Source organism: Aethalodelphis obliquidens, unplaced genomic scaffold (assembly GCF_003676395.1).
Source record: "Aethalodelphis obliquidens isolate GAN/ISIS:26980383/991018 unplaced genomic scaffold, ASM367639v1 scaffold9, whole genome shotgun sequence".
Taxonomy (NCBI): Eukaryota; Metazoa; Chordata; class Mammalia; order Artiodactyla; family Delphinidae; genus Aethalodelphis; species Aethalodelphis obliquidens.
In genome coordinates, this window is record NW_020837953.1 from 44,479,496 (window position 1) to 44,491,420 (window position 11,925).

At 47.4% G+C, this 11,925-nt stretch overlaps 1 long non-coding RNA gene across 1 annotated transcript; it reads right to left on the bottom strand.

Annotated features, from left to right (window-relative positions):
• Positions 1 to 3,587: 3,587 nt before the first annotated feature.
• On the bottom strand, positions 3,588 to 8,952 carry LOC113622439 (uncharacterized). Its single transcript, XR_003433513.1, has 3 exons — positions 8,942 to 8,952; positions 8,594 to 8,601; positions 3,588 to 3,708 (listed from the first exon to the last, which is right to left on the bottom strand). It is a non-coding gene; the product is annotated as an uncharacterized LOC113622439 (long non-coding RNA).
• Between the last annotated feature and the right edge of the window lie 2,973 nt (positions 8,953 to 11,925).

An 11,925-nucleotide genomic window follows, 5' to 3' on the forward strand; every position in this document is an offset into this window, starting at 1 on the left:
TGAGCTGCCACTCTTGGTCCAGAGACATCAGTGGTCAAGGTCAGTGGTCCTGCTTCCCCCCCAGGCCACGGCCTGCCCCCAAGGGACCTAGGAGAGAGGAGGTAGAGCTCAGGCCAAAGGATGAAGGATTAGCCCTGGGGGTGGGCACTCTTCTAGCAGCTGGTTCTCTTCCCTCAGTGCCTGGGAGTGGTTAAGAGACCCTGCAGTACTTAGCAATAATGGTGATGATGGCGATGATGATGATGCCGGTTGACGTGTACTGAGCTATTTCCACATGCCAGTCGCCATGCTAAGCACTTTGCATACATCATTTCATTCCATCTGCTCTGTGAAACATACTAGGAGGGCACCTAGAACAGCACCTGGCAGGCACACAGTAGGCCCTCGATAAATACTGGTTGAATTAAAGAGGCTTAGAGAGGTGAAGGTATCCACCCAACTCTCAACCAACGCCATCCTCTTGTTGCATTTGTTTGTAAGGCCTGACCACTGATGGTGGACACTCAGGCGTCAGCAGAAGACAGATTCGAGGCTGCAGGCTCCCCCGCATCCTGCACATCACGCCTGCTCCTTCCTCTCCAGGGAAGCTGTCACTCTGCCTTTTGGGTGGGTCCGTCTATGGGAGGGCAGATCCCCCAGCACGGAGGGTGCTTCCTCTGCTTACGTTCCAAGCCACCCAGGGGAGAAACGCCCTTGGCCTGGGGCCTCTTCTGCTCCCGCCCCGGTAGCGAAGGGCTGGGCCTGGCCTGGCTGCAGCTGCGAGGGCCCAGGGAGGAGGGAATCAAAGGCAGCCGTGTGGGCTCCGCTTTCATCTCCCGGCTTCAAAGAGGTGCAAACAAACTCTGTCCCCGTGCCAGGCGGCAGCAGCAGCTCCCTCCTCGAGGCCCCAGACTGCTCTCCCCCTCCTCCTCCTGCTTCTTCCTGGAAAGCCAGCAGCGCCTCAGTCCCAGGGGCATCCCAGAGGGGCCTTGACTCCTGGCTGTGCAGGAGGAAAGGGGAGGCTTTGCCAGGCTGAGGGCAGGAAGGCGCTGGGACCCTCGCACCTGTACGTGTTCCTACTGTGGGCCAGGCTGGGAGCTGGAGGCTTACACACCCGTGCCCTCTGATCTCTATTGAACCCTCCAGTCTGGGGCCGTGCTGTCCAGTACGATGGCCACACGTGGCTACTGAGCAATGGATGTGTGGCTAGTCCAAAGGAAGATGTGCCGGAAGGGGGATGTGCACAGGATTTCTCGGGGCCGGTACAAACAAAAGCATGTCAAATATCTCATTCATTATTTTTACATCGATTGCATGCTGAAATGCTAGTATTTTGGAGATACTCGGTTCAAAAAGTATGTTATTAAAATTAATTTCACCTGTTACCTTTTACTCCTTTAAACGTGGCTACTAGGAGATATTACATCCATGGGCCGCTGTAATATATTTGGACTCCTCTGTTCAGACAACATTCGCATTTTGCAGATGAGGGGCCGGAGGCTCAGGAGGGGGTTTTGGCACATGACTGCCTGGAGGTACTCAGTAAAAATCCTATGGGATGAATGAATGAATGAGTGAATGTCTAGTGCTGGCTTCAGGGGAGGCAGAGAGGAAGCCTGTCCCCTGTTCCTGCCCTCAAGGAGTTCCCAGTGCAGGGTCTGGTCCAGTCGGGGGGAGGGGTAGTGGTGGGTTCAGAGGCCCCAGCTCACTGGGTACTCCTGGCCTTTGAGATTAAGAGGCTCCTGGGCCCAGATGCTGGCCTCATTACTTACCAGTTGTGCGGCCTTGGGCCAGCTACTGAACCTCTTCCTGCCTCAGCTTTCTCATCTGTAAAATGGGGATGGTGGTGATGATGGTGATGCTAATGGTGATGATGATGATGATGATGATAGTGCCTTCATGGGGTTGCTGAGAGGATAAAAGGAGTTAACGCACTTTGAAGGCTTGGCTTATGGTAAGAGCAGCGTGTCACTGATTAGTGATAATTCGGGACAAATGCTACAGAGCATGTATCACCCGGGTACCGTCCTGCACTGGAGAGAGAGCCGCACTCCCAGCTGATCCCAGAGGTGGGAGTAGAGGGAACTCTCTGACTTTCCCTCCACATCACTCCTCTGGCTCCATGTGGGTGGGTGCCTGGAGTGCCTGCTCTCTGGGGTCAGTCATCCCCCATCTCCTCCTGTCCCATCAGCTCTTTGCGCCCTGACCCCGCCTCCCCATCCTCACCCTGTACAGCTCTGTCCCTGAGGTCCAGCAACCCCTGGAAATGGCTTTAGGACTATTTCCTTTGGAGAGAAATGCCCTCCAGGGAAACATGCCTTCTCTGGCTCACTGTCACCAAGGACCTCCCAGAGAGGGCTGGGTGTGGGGATGGAGGAGCCCGGCACATTGCTTGACACAGGAGGCCCCTCCCCAGAAGGTGAAGGGGGCAAGGCACGGGATAGCGGGTTCCTAGTAGATGTCTGGGTCAGACCCGGTAGGATGCAGGTGGGCATCACCAGAGCCAGGGCACCCCAGAATAATGTCCAGGAGGCACATCGGGGGGGCAGTGAGATGACCCATCACGCTCACGAGAGCGGTCAAGGGGGGATCCACAGGGCTGCTGGGGGACTCCTCTGTGCGGGACTTGCTGCAGGCTGAGGGGAGGGCAGGGGGAGGGGTCTGTTCCCACAGATGGGGGGGGCGGGGTGCCCAGAGACGGTAGCAGGAAGTGAGACAATTGGAACCAAACAGGACCAATGTGAACCAGATGTGATTAGGGTTGGGGGCTCTTGCAGGAGGGCTGGGGGAAGAGCAGGGAGCAAAGCATCTGTTCCCACCTCCACCAGGCCAAAGTGGTTCTGCAGCGCCAGTCACTGAGAAATAATGAGAGCTACACCCAGGAGGTGATTTGCGTTACTGCCCCCATACTGCCCCGCAGCCATTCTCTGGGGGGGCGGGGGGCTGGGCAGGAACTGTGTGGGGGATGGGGGGGTGGGACCAACAGCCTCCAGCCCAGGGGATGCTTGGGGTCCCGGCTGTGGACTGCAGAAGGTGCTGCTTCCGAGTCTCCTGCTGCTACTGTTCAGCCTTCTCATAGTCCACACTCCTGCTCCGGCCACCTCCTGCAGGAAGCCCTCCCTGATTCTCTGGTTGGGTTAAGCACCTCCTCTGGGGTCCCAGAGCTCCTAATGTTTCCTGCAGTGGATTATAACTACCTCTTCCAGGGAGCTATTTAGACATCCCACGCACCGTGCTCAGTATTGGTCTTAATAAGGTAACCCCTTATTGGCCATACCCTCCAGCACCTCCAGGCCTCTCTGGACCCTAACCCCTCCCTCATGTCCACCCTTTGACCCTCCTAGGGTCACCTGAACTTTACATATGTATATATTTTTAAAAACTGGATTTTAAAAAATCATGTGAGTTATCCAATAACAAGCGCTCATTGCAAAGATTACAAACATACAGAAGCATAGAGAGTGAAATGTGAAAGACCCCCTTTACCTGCACTAACCCCAGTTCACTCCCCTTCCCATGGCAACCACTGTTAGATCTGGTGTAGGGTCTTCTAAATCTTTTTTTGTGTATGTGATAAAATATACATAACATAAAATTCACCATTTTAACCATTTTTAAGAGTGCAGTTCAGGGGCATTAAGTACAGTCACAGCGCTGTGCAGCCGTCACCACCATGCATCTCCAGAACTTCTTCATCTTCCCAAACGGAAACTCTGTCCCCATAAAACACTGACTCCCATCCCCCCTCCAGCCAGCCCCTGGCAACCACCCTTCTACTTTCTGTCTCTATGAATCCGACTACTCTTGGTCCCTCATAAAAGTAGAATCATGCAGTACTTGTCCTTTTGTGACTCGCTTATGTCACTAGCATAATGTCCTCAGGCTTCACCTGTGTTGTAGCATGTGTCCGAATTTCCTTCTAGATCTTTTAAAAAGTCATCCACACATGTAAATGTGCGTACACATGTACCAGTGTGTTTTATCCAAAACTGAAAGCAAACAACACTTCTGGCTCTGTGACTTGATCTTGTTTCTCCCCCCAACCCCCAAAATGTCCCAGAGATCTCTTCACAATCAAGACTGACCTCATTCTTTTGAAGGGCTGCATAGTATTCCACATTTAGTTGCTTCCAATTTTTCCAGTGAGAAGCAGTGTGGCAGCAAACACCCTCTTTTGAGCTCCTTGATGGGTGTCTTTCCAGGCTGCATTCTTAGAAGTGGAATTGCTGGGTCAAATATTATGTGCATTTTAAAGACTGATAGATGGTGTATAGTAATCATTTCAAATCGCAACTCCGCACCTGACCTCCGGGATCAAGAATCTATAGGGCAGAGTCCAAATGTAGTGAATTTGGGAATTCCCTGGCGGTCCAGTGGTTAGGACTCGGCATTTTCGGGCCTGGGTTCAATCCCTGGTCGGGGAACTAAGATCCCACAAGCTGCACGGTGTGGCCAAAACAAAACAAAAACAAAAACCAGACAAACAAAAATGCTGTCGTTTGGTGTTCAAGGCCTTTTATAGCCCCACGCTTGCTTCTTCCCCCAGATCTATGGCCCCTGCATGCATCTGTGATTTTCAAACTGCAGGTCGTGACCCACTGATGGGTCATGACGTCAATTTAATGAGTGATGACTAGCACTTGAAAAAAATAGTAAAACAGGATCAACTAGGATAGAAAACATCAAAGAGCACAGCATGTGGTGGGGTAGGTGCTGCTGTGTGAAATTCTTATTCATTTAGGCATATGTGTGTGTTACAGGTAAAATGTGTTTCTCACTCTGAAGCTGTGGCCAAGAATTTTGCGAAGCAATGCCTACATTTCTTCACCAGCCAGACACCCTAACATGCCTTTGCCCACACGGGTCCTCCTATGAGGTGCCCTCCTCCTTGCTCCCCTTGTCTAAGTCTTTCCCACCCTTCAAAGCTCAGCTCAAATGCCCCCTTCTCCAGGAAGCCTTCCCTTTCCTCCCCATTCCCGGGGGACCTCTCCCTCTGGCTCCTGTAGCTGTCTGTCTCAAGTCCTCCTGTCCTTCTGTGGCAGCTGAGCACACACTGCCCCATAGGATGGGTGACCAGGCCTTCCGACCAGACGGTAAGCTTCTCTACGAAGGGGCCTGGCTGACACCTGTCTCCACGTGGGTTCTAACAGTCTGTGTGGCCTTCACACGGAAGGGCTGGAACCAGGCTTATAACAATAACTAGGATGACACTGTTGCTGGTATCCGTGGTCATGTGCTGGTGACGGTAACTGGTGGTCATTGTAGGGGACCGTTTTCATGCTCATGTGGCCACTTTGCATCCTGTAAACTCTCTTCCTAGATTCGAGGTGTCTCCCACTCTACGAGTCCTACTCCTCCAAGGTAGAAATCAGAAATTCACTTTCCAGGGGCTTCCCTGGCAGTCCAGTGGTTAAGATTCTGCACTTCCACTGCAGGGGGCACAGGTTCGATTCCTGGTCAGGGAACTGAGATCCCACATGCCACATGGCATGGGAAAAAAAAAAAAAAAGAAAGAAAGAAATTCACTTTCCAGCCTCCCTTGCAGCTAGTGTAGCTGTGTGATCTCACCTCCATCAATCAGATGCAGACACAGGGTTCTGACAGGGAAGAGGCACTGGCAGGCTCAGTACAGATGAGTTTGTCAGAGTAGGATGGAGAGACAGCCAGAGTCCAGTGGCAGCCGGGGTGGGGTCCTGGCAGGGGCTTCCCTGCCCACCTTGGTGGTGGGAGCCGCCACACCTGTGTTCAGGGACAGTAGCAGAAGCCTCGCCACTAGCCCTGGGTGCTATTCCAGCCTCCAAATCTGATTCTGTGGTGCCTCTGGGAAGTTTGTGAGTTACCATATGCCCCTTATTTCAGGTTTATTGAAGTATAACTGACATCCAGTAAAATTAGCCTGTTTGTATGCACAGTTCTATATATCTTGACAAACTTATACAGTCTTATAGCTGCTGCCACAGTCAAGATGTAGAACATTTTTGTCACCCTCGAAAGCTCCCAAGTGCCACTTGGTAGTCGATCCTGGTGGTGTTGCTAGAGCTGGCTACCTTGCGAGAGTCAATTGTTGAGTTTTCAGAAACTTCACAAGCTGATTGTTAAACACAGCCCTCATTAAATGTTAAATTATATAAACCTACAAATAACTTATATTAAAAACAGCTGTAATAAAATCATTACTTCCTAAAGATTTCGCTACATTTTACTATTTATGCTTGCGAGATCATGTTTATTACATCAGTTTGGTAGAAATACTATGTAATGATAGCTCTTCTCAACTCTGAATTCAGTGACCTCATGTGGGTGGGGGTATTTGCACTAGAGAAATTGTACTCCTTGTACAAAAATTAACTCCAAATGGATCAGTGACCTAAACATAAGAGCCAAAACTATAAAACTATTATAAGAAACATGATGAATAAATTTTTTTTCAACTGTAAAACAATAACAAAAAAGAAACATGAGAGTACATCTTCATGATTTCAGATTTGGCAATGGAATTCTTAGATTTGACACCAAAAGCACGAGCATAAATGAAAAAATTAGATAAATTGGACTTCACCAAATTAAAAACTTTTGTGCATTAAAGGGCATTATCAAGAATGTGAAAAGACAACCTATGGAATGGGAGAAAATATTTGCAAAGCATGTATATGATAAGGGTGTAATATCCAGCATATCTAAAGAACTCTTACAACTCAATAACAGAAAGACACAAAATCCAATTTTAAGTGGGCAAAAGAATTGAGTAGACATTTCCCCAAAGAAGATATACAAATGGCCAACAAACATATGAAAAAATATTCAATACTATTTATCATTAAGAAAATGCAAATTAAAACCCAGTGAGATGGGTTTCCCTGGTGGCACAGTGGTTAAGAATCTGCCTGCCAATGCAGGGGACACAGGTTCAAGCCCTGGTCCGGGAAGATCCCACATGTCGCAGAGCAACTAAGCCCGTGCGCCACAACTACTGAGCCTGTGTTTCACACCTACTGAAGCCTGTGTGCCTAGAGCCCATGCTTCTCAACAAGAGAAGTCACCACAATGACAAGCCCGCTCACTGCAACAAAGTGTAGCTCCCGCTCACCTCAACTAGAGAAGGCCTGTGCGTAGCAACAAAGACCGAATGCAGCCAAAAGAAAAAAGAAAAAAATTAAAATCTTTTAAAATCCCCCCCAAAACCCAGTGAGATACCAGTTCATACTCACTAAAATGGCTATAGTAAAAAAAAAAAAAAGGGAAAATAACACATGTTGATGAGGATATGGAGAAATAGGAATCCTTGTACATTGCTGGAGGGAATATAAAATGGTGCAACCACTGTGGAAAACAGTTTGGTAGTCTCTCAAAAAGTTAAACATAGAATTACCGTATGACCCAGCAATTCCTTACCTATGTATTACACCCAAGAAAAATGAAAATATATATCTACATAGAAACTTGTACATACATGATTATAGCAACATTATTCATATAGTCAAAGGGTGGAAACAACCCAAATATCTATCAATGGATAAACAAAGAAATTACTGGGGATCTGTACAATGGAATATTATTCAGCAATGAAAAGGAATGAAGTACTGATACATGCTACAACTTGGGTGAACATTGAAAACGTTATGCTAAACGAATAACGAAGCCAGACACAAAAGGTCACATAGTGTATGGTTCCATTTATGTGAAATATCCAGAACAGGCAAATCCACAGAGACAGAAGGCAAAGCAGTGGTTGCCAGGGGATGGGGGAGGGGAGGATGGGGAGAATTCGATGAGTAAGGGGTTTTTTTCAGGGACGATGAAAATCTTGTGAAACTAGAGAGAGGTGATGGTGGCACAACACTGTGAATACACCAAACGCCATTGAATTGTACACTTTAAAATGGTACAATTGTATGTTAGGTGAATTTTGCTCAAATAAAAAAATATATGTGCTACACATCTTTTATATCAGTAAGATTTATGATAAGCATATACATGGGTATACACATGTATACCTATATACACATACATACATTTACATATATATATATATATATATAGAAAATCTCTCACTTGTCCTGAGCTGGTTGTTAAACATTAACAGAACATCACTGATGCTGTTGAATCCCCTCCTCTATCCCCAGCCTCCTACTGGGGATAGAGGAACTCATCTGGTTTCTTTTGCTATAGATTTGCCTTTTCTGGAATGTCATATAAATTGAATTACACAGTATGTAGCCTTTTGAGTCTGGCTTCCTTAACTTAACATAATCCTTTTGAGAGTCATCCATGTCATTGCATATACCAGTAATTTGTTCCTTTTTATTATTGAATAGTATTCCATTGAATGGATATACCATAATCTGTTTATCCATCCACCTGCTGATGGACATTTAGGTTGTTTCCAATTTTTGGTAATGAATAAAGCTTCTATAAACCTACACATATAGTTTTTTGTTTGTTTGTTTTTGGCAAGGACATATACCTCAATTTCTCTTTGGTAAGTACCTAGGAGTGGGATTGGTGGGTCATGTGTTAAGTATATGTTTAACCTTACAAGAAACTGCCTAACAAGTTTTCAAAGTGGATGCATCATTTTGCATTCCCACCAGCAGTGTATGAGAGTTCCAGCTACTCTGCATCCTTGCGAGCATTTTGTATTGTCAGTTTTTTAAAATTTGAACCATTCAAATAGGTGGGTAGTGGTATCACATTATGGTTTAAATTTTCATTTTCCTAGTGACTATTGATGTTGAGCATGTTTTCAAGTGCTTATTTTCCACCCATATACCTTCTTTGGGAAAGTGTCTATGCAAATCTTTAGCCCATATTTTTATTGGATTGTCTCTTTTCTTATTTTTGAGTTTTGAGAGTTCTTTGTATATGTGGTTACCAGTCTTTCATGAGTTGTGCATTTTGCAAATATTTTCTCCCAGTCTGTGGCTTCTTTTTCATCTTCATAACAATGTCTTCAAAAGCAGACATTTTAAGTTTTGATGAAGTTAAATTCATCAATTTTTATCTTTTATGATCTGTGCCTTTGTCTTAAGAAATCTTTGCCTAATCCAAGGTCTTAAAGAATTTCTCTTATGTTTTTCTTTCTTGGAGTTTTCTAATTCTAGGTTTTACATTTAGATATTTTCCTAATACCTTTTTATAATACCTTTCCACTTAAATCAGAGTGGGTTCTGTTGTCTGCAACTGAGAACACAGGCTGGTATGGAAATGACGGTGTTGGTGGTTACGGTGATGGCATTGGTGTTGATGGTCTGGCTGGTGGGGACAGTGGTACTGGCAGTCATGATTTGACGATAGTGTTGGTGCTGCTGTTTAGGATGGAAATAAGGGAGGTGTTGCTGATCAGTTTCTAAGTGAAATCCTACTGTGGTGCAAAATTCATGGCAGCCCTGTCCACTCTAGACAGAGTTACACCAACTTGTCCCTTCTCATTAAAGATCCATGCAAATCGCAAACGCCAGTTTGTCAACCTCTTATAAAATGAGAGAGATGGAAATTTGGGTGAACCTTAATGTTATTCCCAGGAATGTACTAGAGACATGCTTGTAGAAGTATTCAGAGGTGGCCATATAATGGTGTCTGTTGCATCATTGCCTATGTAGGAAAAAAAAAAAAGAAAACAGCCTAAATGTCCACCAGCAGAAGAATAACTAAATAAAAAATGGTATATCAATATTGTGGAATATTATGCAGCCTTCAAGTAGAATGAGATAGATCCTATGGAATTCCATGGAAAGGTACCCATGATACATTGCTAAGTGCAAAAAAAAATTGTAACAACATATACCATCTCGTTTTTTAAAAAGTGTATACAGATGTTGGTGTGTTTGTACCTGCAAAGAAAATGTCTGGAAACACACAAGAAACTATTAACAGTGGTTCCTGCAAAAGAGACTCCTCACCTCATATGCTTCTGATCTGTTTTAATTCATTGCCTTGAGCAATCACTACTTTAATCTAAAAAGAAAACACACATACACGGTGGGGTGGGGAGAGTTTATTCTTTTTATTTGAGAAATGCGGGAATAGAGGCATGGGGTGGGGATGTTGTTCTGACTTGCCCAGGTGGGTGGTACAGGGAGCCGGGGTGGGGGGGGGGCGGGGCGGGGCGGGGAGGACCTGGCTAGACAGGAGTCCTCCTGTCTGGTTTTCCAGTCTCTGCCCGACCCCTGCCTTCCTCAGAAGCCAGCAGTCCTGAATCCTTGCCTGTCCCAGGGCGGAGCTGACCTCGGAGCGCTGGTCAACCGCAGAGGTGTGACAGGTTACAGCCACGGCCAGCCACTCTTCAGCTTTCGCCTCCGGTCTCCCTCTGTGGCCTTTCTCATCTCCCCAGGTGGAGGTTCCCGGGGTCCTGAGGAATTTGGCCTCACAAGCCGGGTGAATACTTCTTGCTGGCTGAGGTGGATGCTGCGTAGAGGGCTAGCTGAGCAGCGGCTGAGGATGAGGATGATGGAGGAGCGTTTCTTGACCCGTGGCCTGGGGTCTGCCTGCATCAGGAGCCCCTGGGAAGTGTGTTAAGAATGCTGACTCCTGGGTTCCACCCCAGACCCGATGAATGTGAAGCCCTGAAGAAGGAAATAAAATCTTGGGTTTGATGGGATTTGGTGACAGCAAACACTATGTGAGACGCAGCTCAAAGCTCTAGTTCTCAAGCCTGGCTGTTGGTCAGAATCACCTGAGTGCTTTAAAAAATGCAGGTGCCCAGGTGCCACCCCAGAGACTCTGATTTAATTGGCCGGGGATGTGGCCTGGGCTTTGGTATTTTTTCAAAGTGACCCTGCCCCCAAAATTGCCAGTCTTCCTTTCTAGTGACACTAGAATCTCTGGGCTGGGACCCAGGCATCCAAATTTTTTCAAACTCCGCAGATGAGTTGGATGTGCAGACACGCTCGAGAGCCGTTGGTGTGGAGCCTCAGTACTCAAAGCGTGGTCCTTGTAGGAGCAGCCTCAGCATCACCTGGGAACTTGCTAGAAATGCAGAAGCCCAGGCTCCAACCCAGAGAGATCCCCTGCATCAGAGCCTGCATTTTATCAGGATCCCCGGGTGATCCGTGTGCACGTTATAGTTGCACAGAATTATAGTTATAGAAAAGCTTAAGAGGATTTAGCTGAAGCAGGACAAAGGCAGGGGTTCCCAACATGAGGACAACTTGGGAGCTTTAAAAAAATCCTGTTGCTCACGCAGGACCCAGGCCACTTCAAACCTGGGCATCAGTGGGTTTTTTTTTTTTTTTTTTTTTTTCGATACACGGGCCTCTCCCTTTTTTGGCCTCCCCCGTTGCGGGGCACAGGCTCCGGACGCACAGGCTTAGCGACCATGGCTCACGGGCCCAGCCGCTCCGCGGAATGTGGGATCTTCCCGGACCGGCGCACGAACCCGTGTCCCCTGCATCGGCAGGCGGACTCTCAACCACTGCGCCACCAGGGAAGCCCTGGGCATCAGTGGTTTTAATGTCCCCGGATGATTCCAATGTTCAGGGCTGAGGACCACTTTGCAGAAGGTGTAGCTGTGGCAGGGGTGCAGGATAAGGGCAGCGTTTGAGGAGGTGGTCCCTTCCCAGTTAAGGGCTCCTGTGGGGTCGGCCTGGATTTCATTCCATGTCCTACGTCCTGTGACCTGGGGCAAGTTAACTCCTCAGAGCCACAACCTCCTCATCTGTAAGATGGGGATGCCGACAGTTCCTGCCTCCAAGGGCGGTTAGGATGAAGTGGGGGTAAACCAGGACGTCTGACTCTCAGTAAAGTTCTTCATGTCAGCTACGGCTTTTGTTATAATTTGGCAGAATTTCCGGTATGTTCAGTGGAGCACAGAGGGTTAAGAGCAGAGAGTGGGAAGGCAAACCCACCACGCCAAAGTGTGAAGTGCGGGCCCCTCACTTAACCTCTCTGAGCCGTGCTTTCACATCAGCACAGGGAACTCTACTCAATACTCTGTAATGACCTATATGG